This window comes from Ooceraea biroi, chromosome 4, assembly GCF_003672135.1.
Source record: "Ooceraea biroi isolate clonal line C1 chromosome 4, Obir_v5.4, whole genome shotgun sequence".
Lineage (NCBI taxonomy): Eukaryota > Metazoa > Arthropoda > Insecta > Hymenoptera > Formicidae > Ooceraea > Ooceraea biroi.
The window spans coordinates 6,067,008-6,092,713 of record NC_039509.1 but is presented as its reverse complement, the minus strand read 5'-3'; the positions used below and the strand labels follow the sequence as shown (position 1 = coordinate 6,092,713).

The 25,706-nt window shown below is 40.0% G+C and overlaps 1 protein-coding gene across 2 annotated transcripts in view; it reads left to right on the top strand.

Annotated features, from left to right (window-relative positions):
- The first annotated feature begins 20,758 nt into the window (after window positions 1-20,758).
- The window catches only part of LOC105282513 (limbic system-associated membrane protein), a 111,438-nt gene continuing 106,490 nt past the window's right edge, over window positions 20,759-25,706 (top strand). For both annotated transcript variants that reach the window (XM_011344509.3, XM_011344508.3), the window contains exon 1: window positions 20,759-21,708. The gene's annotated coding sequence lies outside the window, so the exon portion shown is untranslated. The remainder of the gene's footprint in view (window positions 21,709-25,706) is intronic.

Here is a 25,706-nt window from a genome sequence, read left to right as displayed (position 1 = left end):
TGTAATCGCGCAAAACGTACTCAGAACGCACTCGTACGTACTCGTAACGCGCTTAAAACGCATCAGAATTGCACATGTTGCGCCGCACGATTACGCGATCGCGGATGCAACGATTGCGCGTGCCGATCTCCGATCCTCGTGGGATCCTGTCCACATTCGATTTTCGTCTGACAAAAGATGCTCTTGTTAAAGGATTTCCCTTAAGTTTCCACGGTTATAAGTTATCGTGTTCATTTTATACGCGATAATCATATCGACTACGTTCCCCGCAAGCGAAACAAAAGTTCAGTGTGCGGAGCCGCGCTTTCTCTGTGTATCAGATCCATCTTGCCGCAGCCAGGTCCGCGGATAAAGTTGGCGAACACGATGTAACACTCAGTCGACGTTCTTTATTGCACGGTCACGTACAACCGCGATTAGCTTTGCGGTGTCCTCGCGGTTTAGCTGGTTACGTTGGCAAAGCCCTCTCCCGAAATGGCCCAAGCCACGTTCTCTTCAAAGGCACAGAGGAATTTAGTAGCGGAATAAATGCACTCGGATACATCGGTAAATGGCATGCTAAAGCCGCAGCAGTTGCATATGGCACACTCTGATGAGAATTGTTGAACATTACGTTCTTCACGATCGATTACTTTCACAGCATCCGATGCGAGATTGAACACGCGCCAAGCAGAATTTATTTGCACAAGGCTTTATGTCGTATCCGTATCGATTCTACGTCTCGTGATGCTTATATCATTATGCGACACCACGTGTGTGTGTATCATTCAATCTGATTATTTTCCAAAACTTGCACATCGCGCGCATTCAGAAGCTCCAGGCGTGACCTGCATTTCCTGTGTTTTCCGCTGATAAAATAGCCTTTTTTCGAAATACTCTAAATCGCACAGAGCGTACAGAGAGTTTGCGGATTAAGTGCGCTCAAAGCGGACAACGTAAAACGAACGTACTAGTCTGATGCCGCTCGAATTGAGCGCATAGGTCGGCAAGCTCGATGATTGCAACTAGAAACCTCCGATCAAAAGAAATAAAATTCTCCGATAAAGTTCGTTTAGGTTTAGTTTGTGGCATATTGCTTTTAGAACGGTATTTACAAACGCGCTCGTGATTATCGTATGTTTCATGTTTCAAAGCTTCCGCTAAATTAAGTATTATTATAACACGATAATTAATAAAGAAATTATCGTGTTAGTTGGTCAACAAGTTTTTAAGTAATTATGTAGATTATAATATTCGTTTTTAATTATACATTATATTTAAATAATTTTTATATATAGCGATGATTTTTATTATTTATTATTCTCTGCACATGTACAAGCGCTGTTTTCAAATTCACAGATTTGAATTAAGAACTAAATATCATTTGTCTCTAAAAGAACGTGTTTCAAGTGCTTCAAAGAATGACACGGGTACGTTAAATTAGTGGCATTTGCAAGTTATACAAGATATGCCATTGAGAAAGAGGGAAGCAGAGAGAAGATACACGATGTAACGAAATCATATATCTCTGGCTCTGGTGTTTCGGTGGATCTCTAGCGTTATGTGAGCTTGCTAAGAAGCAACAAACGTCATGGAGCAAGGTGTCGCGGGCACGTGTCGCTTTGCCAGTTTGACGTACCTACAGCTGGCCAAACACGCGACATCGCGCTTCCACGTATAACCCTCCGCCGGCGGATCCATTTGCGCGACCTGTAATTTAAACAGCATGCCGGCGCTTGTATTAAGCGCGATGGTGACATGGCTGCTCTTGTTTGTCAATCGGGGCGAGGACGTAGTGGCCGGAAATCGAATGCAAATTTGATAATTTCGCGTCCGCGTGCGCGCAACGCTCCTCACTTTACTTCGATCCGCATTATCGCTTTAACGCTTTACTCTAACGTTCCGCGTGCCCTATCCCACCCTTCCGCCCCCGCTTGCTCTCGCGAGCATTGAGATGCATTTATGCTATGTAAATAATGTAACGCGAACGTGGCGATTGCAAAAGCGACTGAACAAGAAAAATCTCCATCACTCTGAGCGTCGCGTAAAACCGATCACACGGAAATATCCCTCCTCGGGGGATGAAAATTAATCGCCAACTACGGAGCGAAAGGACCAGTTTTGATACGACATCACTCACACTCTGGAACCGAGCGTCGTTTACGCTTATCCGTGAGTTAATCGTTGCTGCTTAATTATCAATATAAATTACTCTGTCGCTTTGCTGATCGAGAAGAACTGGCGGAGACATCTCGATGCCTCGCGACGAGCGAATTTCCGGAAAGCAACACGCCTACCGGAGAAGGAGAGTGAGACGTATCTGTATCGAATAATACTTCTTCCGTCACCGTCATAATCCCATCTGCCATTCCTTCGCGCATCCCGCCTTGCTTGCCTAACAGCTCGCGGAAAGCACCGCCGTCGCGTGAACCCGATCTTTTCGCCACCCCTCTAGGAAGTTAATGTCGGCGCGTGTTTGCGCCGTGAAAGCAGCCTCGCGAGCGGAAGCCAGCATCGAGTTTAATCCGGGTCGTATCAAGGGGGGAAAGAGGGTGGATTGCTGTTTAAATGAGCATTCGATAAAACCCGGCGGACGCGAACAGAGCGAGGGAGAGAGACAAAAAAAGAAAAAACGGGGTACACGATGAGGAGGTTCATAGAGCACCGGCGAATTGGCGAACCGCAGACGTGAAAGAAAGTCGTACCTAATTAATAATTAAAATATGAGGAACACGAGTCTCATAGTTTCCGTAATGTGAGAGTCTTACGGCGCCACGGGGACGGAAGGAGGAGGAGGGGGGGGGGAGTAAGAGAGGACAGGGAGGGAGGAGGCTGTTCGGTAAAACGAGCCGAGTGAGTTAATTACCTGTATCTAGAGGGTTTTAATTAAAGTTTCTAGAACTGTTTACGGTATGGGCGTTGGGCGCGGGATGCAGCATAGGTATACGTGTGTATGCGCACGTTAAGTTGCCGCGTGCATATTTGCCCTGCAACCCTTGCATTTAGTTGGCGATAGTTTCCGCGTTTGTTTGCGCGGATGATGCCGCCGTTGCTGCCCGCTGAAAGCCAGCCGCTTCAAACGCGTGCCATCCCCGCCAAGGAGAGGAATAACCAACGCGGGTGCAAACGTTAACGTTGTATGGGTACTCCGTAACGACGCTCGTCGTAATCGTTCGACTACTCGCGAATGACATTGTCTTCAGCAACATTTTGGTTTTATTAAATCTTGAAGTAGTAGCTGATCTTCATCACGTTATGAACAGTCATGTACTTTACATACTCGCATGCTCGTTGGAAACATAAATAGCATATTAATACGTCTGAGCAATTTTCAGAGGGATAACTGTTATTCCGACATTGAAAGTACATTGTTTAGTATTTAATATAAAAATTAAATTATGTATGAGAGAGAGAGAGAGAGAGAGATCATTTAAAAAATGACTTGCTAATTTCCAAAATGTAAAGCAACAAGTGTAATATATTATAAGAGAAAAACAAATTTGGGTGTGTGCAAATGACAAAGATAAATATTAAAATTTATTTTCTTACATTTCCTTACAATTTACAAACGCAAACATCCGAGTCCAAGCGCTTAAATTAATAAAAAGGTAATAATATAATATTGTAATAATATAATATTGTTATTACGTATATGGTAATATGTAATCGATGAGCACCACGCCCCGCAGATATTCCATTACACTTGTATCGATCATTAATAATGGTAATCGGTGAAATGAAGCGAAATCTATATTTCCACGAAACGTGCACACAGAGCGTTGTTAATTAAGACAACGCTCGCTATATTCCCCATTCTCGGACACGTAGCCGGCATTAATCATTTTGTTCTTTTATTATTTCATGCTCCGTCACACATCCCGTATTTAACGAGCGCTCGTATCTTTATCTTCCTCGAGTTTTTCTTGCTGGGTTATAATGGCAACATTTCTTCGCACTCCCTCGCACCACCGTAACTCTTTATTCATCCCTATCCACTTTATCGCACGACTGGATAAACTGAAAACTATTTTCCGTCGCGTTCTGCATAGCTCCATGGTCGACTCGATATCTAACAGGGATATTATACACGTGCATTTTTATGATAAACCTTTAGGTAAATACAGGTACGTACGAACATTGGTGTGGCGCAATTTACGGGATAATTCAAGAGACATCGCTGTAGATCGTTTCTGTGAAAACGACGCGTGCACAAAAAATAAAAATGGAGAACACGCTGCACCGAAAATAGAGTGGTACAAAAGGATCGAACGAAAGCACTCGTAAAGTTCGGAGATAGGTAGACGAGGGATAAAAAGTCAGGGACGTAAAATAGATAAATAGATACGTCGATGTACGGATAAGCAGACAAATGGATCCGTAGATAAATATCGAGTGACAGAAAACAGAACAGTGGAAGTAAGAGAAATGGTAACGCACAGGAATCGGGACGACGCGACATGGAGTACACGAAACGATAGTTTACCAGAGTTGAGAAAACCTGGCTGCTTTACATGCATAAGGGAATATACATGTGTGTATATATATATGTACATATGTGTCATATTGCATAATTTTTATATAAGTTTTTATGCTTAAATCTTAAACACGTTGAGAAATAAAGTTTCTAGCGTGTAAAAAAACTTGTTACCTGTGTGTAACTTGTTTCTTTCTTTTCACAAAATTACTGAAAGCGTAAGTATGCAGAATCCTTAATTAATTCGCTCGATGAATAATTCAAGCCTGGCGAAGCATCGGAATCGTAAATTTACTTACGCAATTTAATGAAAAAGTCGGTCATAAATCATAATGTATGCATTTTTCTTTTATAAGGTTGCAAACTATCAGATAGTATAAACATTCAGAATAATAATTTATTTATTGTTTATATATTTTATCAAACATACACAGATTTCGGAATTATCACGTTGCATTTTCTCATCCATCATCAACCTATGAGCAATATATATCACTCGAATCTCTCGACATAAATATCGACGATACTTCTATCTTGTCATCTCAATTATAAGCTGCAGCTAGTGGCACAGCAGAATTAGACACGTTCTCCGGAGACCCGTATTTTATCGTCGTCCGTAACGTCGGTTAGTCTCCATGTGAATTTTCTGAAGACACGATATAAACTCTACCTATATCAAAACCATTGATAATAATTAATAAACGTTTCATCTAATATTGAAATATGTATTCAGATCACAGATTTAATAAACAGCTTTTATATTCTTTTCTGTGCAGAAAGAGAATGTCAAGAGACACGGTAGTGTCTCGCGCCAAGTATACGTATGTATTACAGTAGGACTAAAATTCCTTTTGATGCATTTCTTGTGCAGTAGCTATTGATAATGATCCAAAGTGAGACCGAAAATAGTTAATTCACTCATTTTATGTTGATTGAGTACTATTTTCTAATATTATTAGTATTTGTGAGTATTACGTTTTATACGATTCTTCTGACGATTACAACTTCAAACGCAACGGAGGACGTGTCGTGCCGTTTAATTATTTTCGAAGATATATCGATTTCGACCGCAACTAACAGCAATATTGCTCCACCGATGGTGAGGAAGATAAATGTAAAGCTCAGACAACACACGAGTGAAGGGGACAAGTGGAGAGAGAGAGAAAGAGAGAGGGTAAGTGAAGCGTGCCTACAGATATGGGAAACGTGGCAGGAGTAAGCGCCTGCACGACCCTTCTGCGGCTTTATGGTATTTCCACTCTGGAGCATAGAACAATAGCCCAGATATGCGGTCCCGTATCATGAATATTTAGCGTGAGAGGCGCAGTGTATGGAGCTGAAACCGCATCGAGATGCCACCGCTATCTTTTTTTTTTTCTTTTATACCATTTTGTCCTTGTGTACACGGCTTGACAGGTAGCGATGCCACAAATACGTCACATAGGTATGATATATATCGGTTGCGTGGCTGCTTTGATCGCGTTGGAATGATTTTTTCAGAGATAATTGTCAGTAATAAGGATTTCGCTATGACATTTCACGAATTAGTTAATGTTTTTTTTTAATTTAAATTTAATTAAAGTAATTTAAGTAGTAACATTTAATTAAGAGTGGATGACAAGACCTCTCGTCAGTCGTCGGTTATTTTAACAATACTGACAATATTTATGCCTTACTGTGCTTGTAATGCACAGTTTCAATAAATACAGGAAATAGATTCGCGAGGAATAGTTTTGTTTGCTGTTGCACTATTATAAATAAAGGGATTTTCTATATATTGAGGGACGAATTTTACGTATTTGTTTTCTGTGTTAACTAACATTTGTGTTACAAACAAAAGTTCTACAATATAAAAGCTCACGTAATATAATAAGATTAATCCTGCCGAATGCTATACACACGTATCTATAAATATCAAAAAATCACGTGACTGTAATTTAGATTAGAGTCACGTAATTATGACTCTTTTAATTTTATATCAATGGCGTGTTAAAACTACCTTGGATTCCTTCTTTCTCTTTTACTAATTAACGTTTGTTAGCCACGAAACTCTGTACAATGGCTGCGCTTAAGCATTATGTAACATGACTTAACTTTCTTATTAAATAATTGAAAGAGAGAAAGAGATGAAGACAAGTTGTAGTATATTTCCAGAAGAAGATCGGAGGTCGTAAGGAACACGTTTTTCACTCCCGCAGTTCCCGAGAGGGTTGTTTGGCAACTGGCCAGCATAGCTCAGCTCCTGTCATCCCCGATTCTGTCTCTTCTCCCTTTACCCGTCCACCCTCGCTCTTCGCGTTCATCCTTTCCCGTCGCACATCCGGCGGAAGCGAGTGCCACAGCATGAGAAGATACTACGCGCAGACTCGAAGATATTTAATGGTCGTCGACGCCCGGCGAATCGGCGAATTTTAAGCGAGGCTATCGATGATGCACGACCGTCTGCGTTGTAACTACGATGTCGAGTAACTGCTGGCCCTAGAATTAATGCTGTGCCCTTGTCATCGGGGATGGAGGCCGAGAGGATCTGCGTTCGTCGATCCTCCACTCTATCTTGGCATGCATGCATATTGCAATAGCTGTCCGTAACAATCTGCGATTTTAATTAAATAGCAATTCCACAAAGAAACAAAGATTATTTGAATTTTTGAGACGCTGCTGGAACGTTTCGCGTTGCTGCGTTTACGAACGTTTGATATTTATGAAACAGAGAAAGAAAAAGAAAGAGAGGAACGCGTTACAATTTTGAATAGCTGTATGATAAGTCAAGTAGTTGGGTAAGTAGGTGCCTCCGCTCGTCAAAAATGTCATTCGAACCGAAATGAGGCAAGATGTAGGACAAAAGGTTCACGCAAACTCAACTAGCGGTGAAAATGAAGTGCCTTTCGAAAAAGCGCTTTCCTGGCCCTGTTGATGGGAGGGAGCTTGCATGTAGTTGACGCGCTTTTGAGACACGATCTAATGCGACGGCAGCAGCGGTGGCGGTATCCAAAAGTATCCTGAAATATTCAGTTAACGCTTGTGGCATCGTAATAGGAGAGAACTTTAGTCCCGTGGACTTTTATGACGCCCGACAATCCCGCCGTGCTGAGATACACTCATTCCAAGATATTTTCGCTCTCTTTATCCCTCACTCGCGGCTGCGCGCCGCTCTCCCTCATCTTCTTATTCTCATTTTCCCTTTTTGCGCTTGCATCATGTCTGAGAAGGTGTTAGTCGACGGCGTATCTGCCCAAGCTAAATTGATTCACGATCATAAAAGAGATAAATGACGCGTACGTCTCGATATTAGTTAATAAGATTTTCTTCATATTCAATTTTGTATAATTTTATATTAATCTTTGTTATTTTATTCTGTGCCATGTTTATTATCATATTATGCTTGTTTTCCAATAATTTATTTCTGGTATTGCTCTTACGTAACATATGCACGATGACGCCATAAATTTTATTTCGTTCTCCTGATGAGAACCGAATTTTTCTAACGCTCGCTCACGTGTACTTTTCTTGGATTTCTTTCTTTTATTACATTTCTTTCGATCGTCCCTTCGCCTTCATACTCTTCCGCTCGACCGTCCTTACATCGATCTTACGTAAATTGAGCTTAAGCGACGTAGAAACTCCAGCCAAATGGGTCAGCAGCGGTACCAAGCGATATATATATATATATATATATATATATAGCTCCAAGAATTTTTGCGCAAAAATTTAGACCACCATCGTCGCGCCATAATCCTGTTTTTTCTTCTTTTTATCTCCTTTTTGCGCCAATAAGCCAAAAGGCAGACAAGTGTAGAAGGTTTGGTCAATTCGCTTACCGAAACGAGGGAAAAACGTGAAGGATATTCTTGACAAGGCTGATGGTATCAAAATATTAAAAGAATAATTCAACTCTGCCTTTTGTAACGAGTTTCTCTTAAATACTCCAAATGCTCTCGTTTTAGAACCAGAATTTGAGCGTGAACTTAAGCATCGATTCGTCATTCACTGAGGGTGACGAAGCAGCTTTATTTAGCCCCTGCCGCCGTTGGGTTACGGCTCGTTTAGCTACCCCTTAGTGTCGTATTTCGCGACGCGACACGAAGCAGAGACCGAATCGGCCAACGTGGCCGACGGCAAAGTCAACGAAGAAAGGGGTGGGCGTTCGTGTATGGCTCGGCAGGATTGAAAGCGACGCGGTTTTAGGGCTCCGCGGAACGGGGGCACGCCGCAACTAACTGGACGAGTTCCCCGAGTCGCCGGGGCCGACCTCGGTTGCCCGTAACGGACTGTTTGCACAGATAAGAGTAATTAATGTCTTCTCGGCTCCCAAACGGCCGGGCGCCTTTTACCAACTGTGAATGCACGTAGGATGGAGAGAGAGAGTTTCTATTATTGGGACGAGATATGGAGGAGAGACTCGCCAGAAATGATTAACGTATCGCGTGCTCCTATTTAAGCACGAGTGCTCGTATTATCAGAACGAGATGGAACAAGCGTACGAATGAGACGAAAGGGTGCTTCTGTCAAACGGGAAGTGAGTGAGCCAAATTCGACTGCTCTCTTTAGCTTGATTTCGGTGCAGAGATCCTCTTTAATACATGACCGTCGGCGTATCCTCTTCTCGCGCGAGTACGGAGACAGGTGCGAAGACAAACCTGTCCGGGGCATAATCATATCAGTGATATTTTGAGCACCCGACCACGACGTAGACCGTGGCTGAGTGAGTCTCACCAGCACGGAAGACCGTGCTCATCGGATGAGCTCAAATGAGGGTCACAACGAGGGTTCGTGGCGTCATAAGGATTAAACTTACGTGTTCACGGCAGTCCGCAAACTTGAACGAATTAACTTTGCGTAACTGTAAATTATGAGAACAAAACTGGCCGCATTTGACGATTTTACTTCATTACGAGATCTTACAGTAATATTTCTAACATGTGAGCCGAAAACGCGAAAACATGACAGAGTTTTCTTCGGACAGCAATCAACAGAGATTAGATTTGTCAGATATGGAAAATTCGCCGCTTGAAAATACTTAAGAGTCGTTAAGAGTTTTAATTAATTCCGAACTTAATAATCGTTACGGACAAAGGCACAGGCGAGCCTTGTTTTGTTATTTTTTTCGTGCTCTGTTATCCGAAGGATCAAGTTTCAGCCAAGATCTTTACGGTGACTTTTATGGTCGACAAGTGTATAGTTATCTTGCGAGAATCCAAATCTGCGGAGAACCCAGAAACTAGCTCGACGTTGGACCCTGACCGATCCTGTTGGGGACGTAAAACCGACGTGCTTGTTGCGCGAAGCTAAATGTTACTCAAACAACCAGGGGAACCATTCGCAATCCGACGTGAAGGATTAACATCCTGTTCGCCAAGATCTGCACTTTGACCGTTGTCAGGTTGCGGTTGTTGACCTTTGGCACGAATACACATCCACATCCAATAATTCGGGAGAAACATTGTATTTATAACATATATATATATTAAACCATATACTTTTTTAGCTATATTACAAAAAAATATGCTACACGTATAAATGCTTATTATTATATCAAAAGAATTGATATCGAACATTGTTTATTCTTCAGTAAAAGCGTTGACATAAAATATTTGTACAATAATCGTACGGAAAGCATATATGCCTTTGCATTATGCTTGCATTTGCAACATGCATGGGTTCCACGTAAAATAAAGATATTTGCTCTTCCTGTATAGAAAATTCCTGAAGCATGAAAATTTAGGACACGGTTTAGGAATTTAAAAATATCAGCCTCACAGGCGAATAACCCCCCAAAAACCGAGGTGCAATGTAGTAGAAGTGACAGAAATTCTAGATATTACTTGTTCGTCAGCCAATAGCGAATACGTGCGTGAATCGACCTCACACCTCTTGTGCATTGTCATCGTTTATTCACGATGCACGGAGAACCCCGTTAATGGTCTAACGAGCGGGACGTTTGGCGCAGGTATTGTTTTCGTTTCGTTAAATTTGTATGCAACCAAAATAACGAATACAAAAACAGCAGCGACGATATCGGTGGGACCGTCACGTGAACATTTCTATGTACACTAAAATTTCGATATGCTCGACAAATTATACCAGCGTCATGTTACGAGTATTCACGCACGGTAGCCGTTGGTCGCATTCGCGAAAAAAATTCGCAGCGGGAAAGATTTTTCATATCATAATGTAAGCCGCGCTGCTGTGTTTTCCTCGTATGATAGAATTAAAAATTTAGCTCGAAGAAGCGCTGAAAGTGGAGAAAAAAATTGGAAATGGATACATATATTTTATGTATACAATATTTTTATGGTGTAGTGAATATTTTCTGAGTGTAATAATCGCATATCCAGCGCTTAGTACGATGCAATCTCCGCAAATTCATTAAAGAATTTCTGAATGCATTAAAAGCCTCTTACCGGATATCTACATTTAATACCTCAGTTGCGGCAAATGAAACCCGATTGCATAATGTCCGATGTGTAATATATTTGTACGTGGTACTTCACGTAATAGCATTTAGTATTGCGAGAACAGCTGGGAAATCCTCTCGAGCCCAGTCAAGAGACGTTAAATGGCGCGCATGTAAGCGACCGTCAATTTTAATGTTAGCACTTCAGCTTTCCATGTAGCTTTTACATTATATTTCATCTTTTTCAAGATTTCAATTGCTCAACCAATGATATAAAGCTGCTAACGATGTAGTGGAATTTAAAACTGCAGTAAAATCCAGGTTTATAAAGAAAAATCCGATATAATTATCAATATTCGCCGATACTAAATAATATACTCTCAATACAATTCAATAATATTTTGTATAACTAAAAATTTTATAATTCAATTCATCAAAAGCCATAATTATACAACAAAGATTTTATATAAAATTTAATTGAAACTTTATTTTCCATAGATTCAGATTACATCGTTATATCATATTTCTTAAAAATCCTATAACTTTTATATAAATATTAATTATTCAATTTCATCCATTATAAAGGTTGTGTTCCAAAAATGAGAAATTCATTACTAGCGAATTAAATAAATCAATGCAAATTGTTAACAATAATCTCGAAAAATTCGTGCAAGTGCATTGCAGTGACATGTTCAACAATCAATAATTTGAGTGAACGTTTCGAGCAGATTAAACGTGACATTACGTAATGGACAAATGGATTGACTGGGTAGGTGGATGGCCACCTATAGGTCAAATTGTCATGATGCGCATGAAGTAATAGAGGATGATCTTGTCACAGGTTGATCCTGGCTTATTCGATCCGGTCGATCAAATGCAAAAGGTGACGAGGTGTCAACCGTTTAAATGTTTTATTCATACATGTACTGTGACTTCTCGATGGCTATTGACATTAAAAGATAACGCGATCAGTTAAATCCAATATCAAATATTTCATGCATTAATAAATTATATTAGTAATTTCATAGGTACTTTGACCAAAATCACAATTTCCATGTTTTTGCTAATTAGATATAATTACATAAACGTGTGTGAATTTTTTTATTAATTTAATTGGAAATGGCAATTGTACGGCTGAAAATGTGCGAATGAAATAATTCAATATTTAAACTTGTTTTTGCTCCCGTAATATGTATATATAAATTCTGTTCGTTACATTTTTAACGTCATGCACACGAGTCGCACAGTGTGAATATAAAACTGTGTGCAACAAAATCCACTGCTCTCTCCAACAAAGCAAAACTAATTCGTTAACGATCCAAACAGGCCGCAAATGTTGTGGACCACTTAACATACTAAAGCGAGTGCGCCAAACTCGAAAATTTATTGAGTTTCGCGGACGGAGAATTAAAATGCGAATACGCTCAACGTATACTGTCTTACCGCGGTCTACTACGGGATATTGGCACGGATGAACGTATTAAAACCGACAAAAATCCGAAAGTTATGAATCCAGCAGAGACTCGCCAGCAAGAATAGTATAGGTATTGTATAGGTAGCATCTTCCCTTCCTGAACACAATATTTGATGTACTGATACTTTAAGCACACGCTGTACACGATGTTCCTTCAATAATCCAAGCAAGCAAACTTCTCAAAGTAATTTTAAAATTCTTTACGCGCGTTCCACATTTCCGCTTGTCACGCGGAATTTCAAGCGAGACCGCGCTCTTCCGGACGACAGATGACAGAAAGTATCTCAAGCGCCAACCGAGTCGCGCCTAAGTTGACCTAGTGTACGAGGGTGCGACCGCGAGAGCTGATGCGCTAGAACTCGGAGGGTGCAAAACCTACTCGGCGCGTTCGGTCACAGTTCGGTATTGTCGGGGATGCGGCTCTCTCGACACTGCGACGCACTGACGTCGCACGTTATGCAACTGACTGCGGGGCAACGGCGTACGGCCGTTGGCTTCATGAAGCAGCTTTATCTGAATCGCCCCCGGGGTTACAGGGGCTGAAAGTACGGGCTATTAACTCGCAAAGCAGCGCGGGAGTACCGCCACCGCGCCGAGAGTGAATGCCGGTGCTTCTGACAAGCGGCTGAGAAATGTTTATTCCTACACCCGTCCATACCGGGCTTCCCGAGATGTCTCGATTGTTAATTGTCTCAACAATATTGGTCGATCGTATTCAGCTCGACGCGTTGTCACTCTCGTCCGCGAGGCTGCGCGGGTTCGCGGAAAGCTGTTAAGCATCGCATCTCGTCCTTAGTTTTTCATTATCGTGCTCATTCATCCCCCCCGACCACACGTCGTACGTCTTTAGGGCGCGTATACTTGTTGAGGAGCACCCGGGCTAATGATGCGAAATAGTACGCGAGACTGTTATCGCCTGGGGCTGTTTGCGGTACTTCAGGATGACGGTATTCGTAATGTTAGCTCCTCTCTCCAAGGTATAACGTTGTCGCCGAATAACTAATTTCTGCGACAAGTTGAGCTGTCACCGGATAAAGATGAATAGCGCATTCGTAATACCGGCACTGATTCCAATTTCACACATTCGCCCTTTTATTTGATTAATCGATCGTGGAGAATAATAATCGGAAATTTAATGATTATGTGGTATCACGATTACTGGCGATCATTACCACACAATGTACGAATATTTCCGTTGTACATTTCCGTGAAATTTCGAAACGATTGCCGAAAAGAGCGTTCATATTTGACATGAACGTCCGTTTGTAGTGGACCGTTCGAATTAGTTTCGTTTGTCGGACGGTACGGAACACAGAGCGCCCGTCTGACGGTCGAATGAACACGAACGAAGCTTAACTTTCTAAACGGTATCGATCAAACCGAATGCTATTATGAGAAAAACTTCACGTTCTTATTTTGCCGAAATACGATTTTTCAAATACGATTGAAGAATAACTTTGAGACCTGTTTGAAGTTATAACATATTGCGACGTTGAAATTTCAGTCTAACGAGATGTTCTTCGAGAAACCTCAAGAAACTGAAGTAGCTCCACGATCTACTACCGTAGAAAAGTAGATGAAACAACCGTATTTGTTAAATTTTTATCACGAGCGTCATAAGAGTGGGTGCTGTTTGGAAATAGAAGCAATATCCGCGGCCACGTAACGTATCCGTAACGTCGTAAGAAGTTACGGGAAAGTGTGCAAAGGGGTATACGATCCGTGTTATTGGTATCGTGTGGCTTCATACCTTGTTCATCCTGCAATGGAATTGGAAATTGGATCATTCGCGTACAATGCTCTCCGCATCTCGCCAAATCTTGAATAGATCCTGTGGTGAAGTGTCGTTCGTCCACCTCGTTCAATTCGCACGGCAACCGGGCATTTCGGATCTCTTCTCCGCTTCCGTCTCGATACGATAGTGTCTCGAAACCTTTACTTTTTGCATCTAAGAGTACGTGTGTTATCATAGCGTCAGCAAAATTGGCAATAAGCTAATAGGCACGCTTACGAGTTCAACGTTGTTAATTGCGATCTATCGTGTTGATTGCACGATTTTCACACGATCAATGAAGTAAGGGATGTCTCGTGTACGTACTCTCACATCTGATATCTCACCCGATGCTCTTTACAACGCCTGTCGAGCCGTACAATCGAAGTTATTCAGTGTATGTATAGGGCTTCCTTGCGTTGCTTACCGTCTAATGGAATTGGAAATTGGATCACTTGGCACAACGTCCTCTCGCACAGCTCTGTTTCTTGGATGGATCTCGTTGAGAGATCGTTCGGCCATTCTATCGTGCTGACAGGATTGTATTTTATCCGTGTTCAATCACGTTGGATTCGAGAACTATCACCTATCGGGTCTATACCCGATGCGACAACGTGAAGCGTAATAAGTAGACTCGGAGAAAATAAATTGAAGACAAGAATAGTTGGAATATTTTACATCACGGCGAAGAGATGTTCCTTGTCATTTCGCCGATGAGAAATATCATCATACACAGTTGACGTGCACAATATTATTTAATATTAAAATAATCATTTTAGCAATATGCACAATGCAAATGCTACGATACAATTTTAATAGCAACAATCTGTTGTAATCCACATTTTTGCGAAAGTTTCAAAAATAACAGCTGACGGCTGTTCACAAAACAATTTTTTGCGGTCGCTAAACACATTTAAATAGAAACAGTTGATGGCGTATGTGCGGAGCTCTTGACGCTTTGTGCGCGTTGCAAAGGGGAATCGAAATTGAAACGCCCGAACACAATGCTCCGCCACGCTTCACCATTCTTTGAGAACATCTCGTTCGACAATTTGATCAACCAGGCAAAATTTTACCAAAACGCTGTACACGCGAATATTCCGGAAAGACAATAATTGTCTATCAACTTAAAGCAGGCCAACCGATTCGGACGAGAAGAAGTATATGTTCTTCCCGCTTCTTCGTTTTCCCTTTGCAGGCACGCGACGGTATTTTTGTACAAACGGTACTGTGCGCTCTCCTGTCCGTGCACAGTCTTTTATCACATGAAGCACAGTTCAGGGAACTTTAGATGGGTGCTAGTTACGGAGCACAAGATCATAACCAAGTGCAATTGGAGAGAAGGGATCCGTGAAGAGATGGGGGACGAGATAGCGAGATAGTTCAATAAGACAGAGTGACAAGCCGTCGGGTGTTTCCTTCGACAACTCAACGGAACGCGCAGAAATTCAACGAGTCTCTCGAGCACTTGGTCGAGGTCGTCTTCGTACATACGGGGAACCTATGAACAAAACGAAGTCGAAGACAGTTCCCGCATATGTACGTATGCGTGTACGTATGTCTACCTTTACCTATACGTACAAAGGACTAATATACGGATACACATGTGTGCGCACATGCACACGTATTCGTATGAGACATATGAACGAATCGCGAGCGCGATCATTAGGAGTTTACCCGGGGTACGAAGGCGACATCGGATGAAACGCTTGCTTCCGCAACGGGTTGCCGCGTCGGCAGTAATTTTCAAGCAGATAAGCTCCCGCTCCTCCGCGCGGAAGATAGCTGCTCGGTGCAATCAGCAGAGTTTAATTCATCATTTTTTCCACCTCCTTTCGGCCCCCTCCTCGGGGCAGAATCCATGTTATTGGATAATCAGAAGTTTCATTACTTGGATTCTCGCCCATTCTGCGGCAATTTCTCTAATTAGATAAAGGCATAATAATGAATTCCTACTTTTACGTGAAATAACTGCTTTATTAAGCTAGTCTGTACTTAGTTGATTAAAAAAATTGTTAATATTTAAAAAATGTTCAATACTGAATGTACATTAGTGTGAGAATAATAAATAAAATAATACAGTATCGAATATCAGATGATTTAAACAATACAGTGCGGCTTTATAAGAAAAATATTTCTTTAAAAAATATTGATTGAATGTGTATTATATATGTTAATATAAATACATATATTATTAGTTGGTTAAAGCATTAATACATATAACAAATATACGCGTTCGCATAGATAAATAATATTTCATTTTCCATAAGCAACAGTTCTTTACTTTCAAGATAAAAAAATAAAGACTCTAAACATATTTACAGGTAACTATCGGATCTTAGCACCAGAATTATTTCACGATGTACTGGGAAGACCGCAAATACCTTCCTTACTTGAGAATAATTATTCATGTAAGACCAACTCACGTATATTTCTTAGTCTAAACAGTCGCGCATTAACGAATGTTAATCCGCTTTGTAGCAAATTTGTCTCACATCTATAACAAGTGAAACAAAGTTTCGTAAGCTATACGTTCGCGTATATAAGCAGGTGTGTTAATCTTCTTATCGTCGACGTTCAGCTGACGCTGGTATCGAGCGGAATATAAGTGCGCGTGACACATTTCGTTGCGCGACGCGGGGAACGTTAGCAAATACGACATTAGCCGAATAAACCGTTTTAGCTCGACTTAATATCGCGCAGATATCTGGGAGAATAAAGCACGTGGAGCTGCCGTTGTCATTGAAATGTCGTTAGCGACTAGCTGCGGGGGCCGCCGGCTTTATCCCGATTTCGAATCTTCGATACGTAGGGAATGCACAATTTTGTCAATCGATCACGCGACATTAACACATTTTTTCGGAGGAGTTTTTTCTAGTCACGCATTTTATCTCAATTATATTACTGTTACTATATTCGCAAATAATAAATAAAAATCTTTATATAAATCTTTATAAGGTCAGAAGCGTGTTTGTAAATTTTATAGAACATTAAGCAACTTATGATATTATCGCATGGTATAGTCTTTAATATGCGTTGGTGTAATCGTTATTATACGTTCTAACGTGTAATCGTTATAGAAGTATTTACTTAATGCGTTACTCGGTCGTTAAAGATCCCATAATAATATAAGAAAGGGTGACAGCAGCCGTGGTTATGACCTAAGAGAAAATACTTGGAAGACGGGACACGCAAAAGCAAAGAGGTAAAAGCGGAAGCTAACAGGGATAACAATTTGTCAGGCATAATGTTCTTCAAGAGTTCGCGCAACAGAGCGATATCGCATAATTGGCGATCTGTTTCTACATAGCGGGATATCTTTTATATAGTTTAAACAAAATATTGAGCGATAGAGAAAATAAATAACTTTCATAGAAATTTCTTTTTTTTCCTTTTAGATTATAAACAATAGTATATTTGATGCAAAAAGAAATTTAAATAAGAGATATATTTTCTAAGCATTTTAGATGCAAATATTTTCAATTACAAATGATGAGATTTTTATGTTAGTGACTAAAATTTGAATGCTTATGTATAATAAAAGAAAAAAAAAACATTTGTTATATCCTAGAATAATATCGTTTAAGAAGATACTAGATCTTAGAATGCTTTTCCAGGTGATATTAAATGATATTAAATGGAAAGAAAATTGTCATAGCGACATTAATCATCTTTTAGCATGACTAATGGTTATCTAACTGGACAGCTGGCAATTATTGTTAACGTAATTAATTTATTGTTACAAGATGTCTTTAAAAGCATTTTTCATTTACATTGTGACATTTTCTTTATGAGTTATAAATATATGAATACGGAAATGTTACTTTGGAAAAAGAAAAGGAGCAAAGATTTATAAGAATGCTGATATCTTTATTCTGCTAGCATATGTATATAAAATAAATTTTTTATCAAGTGCGGAATATTTGTTGCGCTTAATTATGCTCCTGCTTGATTATTCATAACTTCCATGATATTAACTCAACTGGATACAAGTAATTAAAATTTGCATTTCTATCTAATTACGTACTTGATAAATTTTAATATTTGAATAAAAATCTTAATATGTATATTTATATATTGTATACACGATATCATAGATAACAGATGTATAGTTTTTAGTTTGCCGATAGATTTATTCATAAAAACAATTTCTTAGAGAACATTTCCGTATTGCGCACCACATATATCACAAAATTCAAATTTTAACGCTATGAATAATTATGTAAATTAAGCAAATCAACGGCGAAGCCAGGACACAAATTATAATTAAAAATGACATTTTGTCAATTCCAAAACGCTGAAGTGAAAGGATTAAAATACTCGCAACGACTGTCAGACGTCACATAAATTTAAAATATTACAGTTATAGGTACTGGTCGTTACCATATTTTGCAAAGTTAAATCGTTACTATCCCGAACACGTTGAATATCTTTCACGACGGAAGATTACGACTTCGATTTTTGAACTCTTAGACACGTACTGTGTATGATGCACGTGTCTATGAAAGATCGAGAAAAAGAGGAAAGAAACGTTATAGTCTCAATGGACCAACTGTCTTTCCATCAGTTTTAGTTTTTCTTGTCTTGAACGACTCAATTTTTAAAATTGCTCGATACGATGCCCTCATATATAAAATCAAACCCAACATTTGTCTCTATTGTTTGACAATTACATTTTTCATAACATTTTCAACATAAATAATTCAAGTGACAAGAAAGAAATTGAAAAGAAAGAATGTTAGAGAGCTCTACTCCAGATTTATTAAGTATCTTACATAAACCTGATGGAAAACTTATTAAGACGATCACTAGTTGCGCTTGTTCTTCGATATTACACATTGCCAGCATCTCCGGCAGGAACGTAAAATATTTATGTATACATATCTATCTCGCGGAGTAGCGGAATTTGAGATTTTACTACCGAAACCAGCAGTTACTTTGGTTTATGCGAACTAAAGTACGTATCTCGTTTTTTGTTAGATGCAGCAGCTTGTGTATCGAATTGCGCGAAACAAAGAAGCGAGCGTCGTAACACAATAAAATGCGTATTTCAATCATTGTTTGATCAGTTACGGTATATAAACGGCGAGTATTCGTTCTTTGTAATTTTCATATAATCACTTATTCTTCACTAATTAATAAATATTAGAGAAATGATTTAAGCCATAAGTAATATGGAAGTTCATTATGCGTTGAAATTAATATCGAATCTGTTTGCTTATTTTTTTGTATTATACGCGATATGTATTGATATTTGAATCGCTGTTATTACAATCCTGATGAAATTTCGTTTATTACCAACGAAATTATATTTTATTCGTATCTGTTTTTCGAATCTTATTTATTCATGAGCAAAGATTAATCCCATATAGATAAAATCGTGTCAATGTGCACAAATGACGATATGTGTATCGATGCAAATAATAATTATTTTTGTACGAATAACGGATATTATATTAACGTATATTCACTGTCGCGCGTATATTGTAGTCATTATATTGCACTGTGCAGCCATTATTTTATATGTGCGCTCATCATATCAGGAATATGATTGGAGATCAGAATTAGCCTTGATATATGGCCGATTCAAATCAATGATCTCTGAATGAACATCAATTGAATTCTCGTCGGATCAAGTGGCCAAATTACTTTTGTACGTCAATCATCACATGATATTTGAAATTTTAATTCTCACAGGAAATGTTAAAAATTAAAAAGAATACACACGATAATGCGTACACTAGAGTTTAATAACCACGACAATAAGCGTGCAGTTTTTCTACCTTATTGTCCTTTTCTCCCTTTCTCTTCAAAGCATATTTATGGTGAAAACGCAGAATCAAAACGAGGATCGCTGCGAACAACGAAATACCTACTCAGTCACAGGCATAATCTAATTTAAGCTAAATTGCATGCAGCAACGCCAGTCTTTGCACGCGCATTTAAATACGTGCGTTATATATTGCTCGCAATATTCTGAGCGTCGCAGCGCGCGCGCGAATGAGAGTGCCGCGCAATCGACCCTGTCCGGAGCTTGTCCTATGGACATAGAACGATGGCCAGCCAAGTTGTTAGAAAATTAATCCCCGACGTTGCGCGTTCCTCACACTTGCAATCTCGTCCCTTGACCTTCCTTTATTAGCGCGCGTATTCCTGGTGGGCGCAGATTGCTCCTCCGCTCACCATCGCAGTGTGATCTTGGCGCTATTTGGGACGATCTTCATCTTGATATCAAAATCGAACAAAGAAATCGTCGGGATAAAGGAAACGGCGCGTAAATCTGAAGTGCGAAATCAATTGACACATCAGATGACAGGGTGTGGATCACGGAGAAAGTATACCGAGGAGGAAGAGGGGAAGGAAGAAGAGGAGCAACGCGAGAATGGTTTAGAGTTGAAGGGAGAGAGATCGGAAGTACACGAAGCAGCGTCTCGTACGAAAAAGAGAGGCGTCACGAGATGCGCGGCCTCGAGTGAGAGAGGGTGAACGAAGTGTGAGGATGGATGAACGAGAGGGGAAGAGCCGCACAAGGGAGGAGGAAACGCGCTAGAAAAGGAACGGAGGAAAGTACGGAGACTGCGTGAGAGCGGGAAAACGTGGCGCGGAGGGATGAAGCCGAGAAGAGCGAGAGAGAGCGGAGATTGGAGCGAGGAGGGGGAGAATGAGGGTAGGTTTGCCGAGCTCAGTTACGCCGCGCCCCTTGCGATGAGCGTTGCACCGCACGAATGAGATCACGGTACCGTCTCCGCTGCGCTCTGCTCACGAGAGTGCGATCACCCTCTTCTTTTTTTTCCGTCACCATCCTTCACCCTCTTTCGCGGTAGGATAACGCGATCCGACTGAGACGCGTCGAAGGAAAAGCCTTCTTTGCTTTGTGAGAAAACAGGCAGCGCCGAGTTACGTGCACGTGTTTCTTTATCAAAGAAATCGACCCAATTTCGTCGGCACTCGGTGGTGGCATCGTCTGAAATCTCATACGATCTCACGTAGAATCGCGAGACGCGGCAAAGAATGATCTTATTGAGCCGCCTGCAAATATTTAAAATGAGAAAAACACGAGGAGCTCACGAGACATCGATAGACTCGCGCGGGAGAGTGTGTTAAAACAAAGCGTTCAAGACTCGTGCGGGACGTGTTGAAGCGAATGCCGCTTGTTCTCTTTTGCATAACTGTACATAACGGTCGATTGTATTGTAATTTCTGGTTAACGTGGCCAACGTGATCGAGTGATGTCCGTTGTGTACTTTTGCTCAAGAGAGATTCATTGAAGTAAAGCGTTACTTCGATCAAAATAACTCAATCTGTGAAACTGTGCGACTCGTCGTCGTAGTTCAAGAGAAAGAATTTGAACTTTCGCCGTTGAAACTTCGTAGGTATTTAAATTACTGCGAAACGGAAAAATGTCAGCAACAATGTAGAGGCGGCGGAAAAATTTTGATAAATGAGATACTTTTTAGAAAAGAAAGATGAATATGATTGAGTGATTATTGCATAATCTCGCGTTTGGAAAGTTTCCTATTCAGTGAAGATATGAAACTTTTGAAACTTCTGTCAAGCATTTGGATCGGATGAAGCAAAATCAGAGAACAGTTCGATCTTGAGATAATCCATCAAAGGTAAATATAAATAGTTTATATTTCACGATGCATGTGATTTTTAATCATCTAGATATCCGGAAAAGCGCGCGCGTGACTGTTTTAATGAACAACAAAGAAATTTTTTATCTTTTATTTTGTCACACTATCAAAAAAGGTAATTATTTTTTTATGTAATCGGATGGAATAGTAGTGCATGAAAAGTAAGTAAAATTATTGTAAAAAATAAGGCGCAAACAAATTTCGCAAAATTAATGTTCTAATATTTGCAACATTAATTTTTCGTTAACATCATTTATAATAATAATAAGTAATTTTTTGTTTAACATTTTTAGCCAGAAATAACTTTTTTACGAGATTTTATAGAAATAGAGAGCATTGATTTAGCACAGAAGAGTAGATACCTACATACGGTTATTCAAAATGTATGAGCAACGGATACAGTTTTGTATGGATTAGGAATCATACCATGAATAATCCGCAAGACTGATTCAAGCTCGTTCAAAACTGCATGATATGAGCGGAAACTCTACCGAAAATATAATATGCTTGTAAAAACATATGCATATCCATATATATGATATGATAGATTTTTATAAAATAACGTGCATCGAAAAGTATCGTTGCGCTACTAAAACCACGAACGAAGAGAGCGCTTCACGCATTCTGTCGAGTACGAAAGGGATACGTCAAATTTCACTTCCCATACTTTTTTTTAGCGGAAACTACGACAAACTAGGTCGAGACACAAAGCGCATTGGCATGCCGCATTTATTTACGAAGCGGTGATTCCGCTGAAAAAAAAGGAAAAATCGAGGAAGAAGAGAAAAAAAACAAACGGTCAAATAAATTTCTAAGTTTCCTGGTAGCACTGGTCCGGCTGCGCCGAATTTATACGCCCGCGCTTTGCGTATAAATCCGAATTCATTATTCCGCAAAGGAGGTCGGGTGTCCGAAACGCCCGAGGAGCAATCTTGTCTCTTGTCGGACAGTGAGGTATCCCCACTGTCACGGACAAATTATTACGAACGATCAATTGTACATCTCGCACGCGGGAAAGACCAAGGAGGTAACGTAGACGGACGCGCCGGAAATCGGGGACGGAAACTTGAACGAGCTTTTAACCATCTGGACGGAAACGTCGAAGAGCAACGGGAGGCGGGGGACGGTCGAATCCATTCTCGCAACAGTTCGACTTGCGGCACGGTAGCGAACAAGCCCGTACGCTCAAGTTTGAAAAGTCAAGGGACGACTCAAGTTTTCCCACTGGTTTCGAGTCGGTGACGAAGGAGAATCATCGTTGCCGCGCGTGTGTTAGATGGTTGTATATGTTACACGCTATTGAATCGTCTATACGACGCCTGGATCAGACAAACGAGACCGATAAAGGAACTTCAAGTCGATCGTCGAGTTTGTTCCCGATCGCTGATTCCTCCTTCTTCTGTGAAACGCTCTTACTCTTCTGCAGTCGAGCGACGAATTAATGGATGATGTATAATCGTGACGATCATTCCTAGATTTAATTTAACTCTCTCGGTTCCGTTAATTATGTTTGGCATGTCGCGAGTTTCGCGCGTTTTTCCAATTCAGTGAAAAATGCGACGCGAATATCACTGATGGTTGAATGAATATTTAATAGTACTAAACGAAATGTTGGATGTGAGATGACATGAAAGAAACAATGTAATAAAGATAATCCGAGTATTATTTCCAGCGGAGAAATATTTGTTGTCAATTCTTTCGACATTAATGCTGATACGTAGTTTTATAGTTGAGAAAACGGAGAGTACTCTCATTGAATATAAAAATGTAGTCTGAATTATGAAAAAATTAGAAACTGTAGTTGAGCATTCTATCAATCAATTCCCAACTATTTCTCGCGACAGAGCGAAGGAGACATCACGGCTGTGAAAATCCGACGAGCTTTTTGCTTTTTGTCAAAAGATTGGATAATTAATCATCTGTTCTACATCCCCTCACACTTTTCGGCTTGTGTGTGCCCGCATCTACGCAGCACGCGCTTACTTTCGCGCGCACATGCGTTATCCATGTACCTTTTAGTGAACGAAAATTCATCAATGTCTGAAACTGGAGTGAAGCCCCTTCGTGAGTGATTGACCGTGGCTAGACCTTGTCGCTCCACGTTGTTTCATTCCCGAGGCCAATATTTTTAATCTAATAGCCCAATATTTTTGGCACTTTTATTGGCATTTTGATCACATGTCACACACACACACACACAATCGAATAAAAATGAGTTATCATTAGTCTAATAATGTGTAAATGATTTTATTTTTAATTTCTATTGTAATGTAAATTTCTAATTTTCAAAAGAATATATATATGTATATATTTATGTTATAATTATAAATTACTTAAATTTGCCATAATTTTACTAAATTTACAATATTTTTAACTTCATGACTATTATTATATTGCTATTTAATCTGTGCACCACTTTTGCCTGCCAGCAGTTTAATAAAACAGGCTTTTATTTTCGGTAATTCAATAATCACTTGCAAGATAATACACTAACGGTCGTTCTGCATTCAGAAATTTTACGAGGGAGCAATTACGTCGGCGCTCTCTCTCTCCTCTCTCGCTAATGTAATGACATAATTTATAGCTTTAAGCACATAGGTCTAGCCCGACACATCAACACGCTGACCCCGTTTAACCCGTTTCCCCGTTTAATCCGCATAAGATTGGTACGTACGATTAGACGATTTGGCGGAAACGGAGAACCATTCAGTATCCCGCGCTTATCCGCTCGCTCAACGAGCGGTCCCGCAGCCCACGTTAGCCCACGTAGCCTGAATTCGACCGTGGATGGTGGTTGGTGAGCTTATGAGCTTTTCGACGCGTGGATCAGCGGGATCGAGGCCTGCCGAACAAGGGGCGACATACCCTGACATATACGTATCGCGGTCGATCGATTCTCATACCTCAAATCGTTTCCCGATTCCTGAATGAACACTGCCGTGTAATGTCATACGGTATTTAAGCGAGAGTACATGCGCGTATTCCAGAGTACGATTGTCCGCAGTTGATTATGTACTTTCCGCACATGGCGCTATTGTATTTCGATAAGAATGCATGGACGTGTACTATAGCTTTGATTATAATAATTGCCTATTCCATATACAGCAATACTTTTAAAATTTTAACTTAAGATTTTATACAACAGATTTTATACATGAATGAAATATTTAAAAAAAGCTTTATCAAAAAGAGATTGCGTTTCGATGACAAATTTTTGCATTGTCGACGTGCGAAAAATTGGCAAGGCAGAATTTTCACGATTTTAACCATGCAACATGGAATAGCTTTCTGAAATTATTTTCTCGCGGTGCACAATCAGGAATATCGCTCACTTCTCTCTTATAGTTTTGCATCTTCATGAAAGTTCAATCAAGCGAGTAATCGGATTATAACCCGCCACTCTCTTATTCATTTCCGCCGATATTATTTTATAATAAATATTTTCTAAATCGAGTGGGAAATTATATGCCTGTTGGTTCGCTGTATCGAAAAAAAAATAAAACACGATAATCACGTCAGGATTTGCGCCAAGTTTAATTAATAATTGCAATTTTGTATTTTGCCTCAAGGAGAACAAACAAACACTCTCCAATTTAATGTAATGCTATATTTTTTATTATGTTATGCATGTATTAACAGATACTTCTGATGAAACTTTTAATCCTGTAAATCTTTCATGACGTACTGAATGAATGACGTAATTCTGCAATGAAATATTACAAAAGCAGTAAAACTGTGTTTTTTAGTTTCTCTGCGTAAACTGAAATGCTCGCTACTTTTTACGTATCAAAAGCAGTCCTTTTATTCTTCTCCCCCGGAAATCTGTTATCTCAGTTCATCCGTGTTTTCGCGGCCACGCTCATTTCTCTTACACCCGATGCTACCCACGCCAGGATGTTAATTTGCAAGCAATTCACTACAAATCGCGAAGCGAATGAGTTTTCTAAAATAGGTAGCAGAAAAATTCATTTTCCACG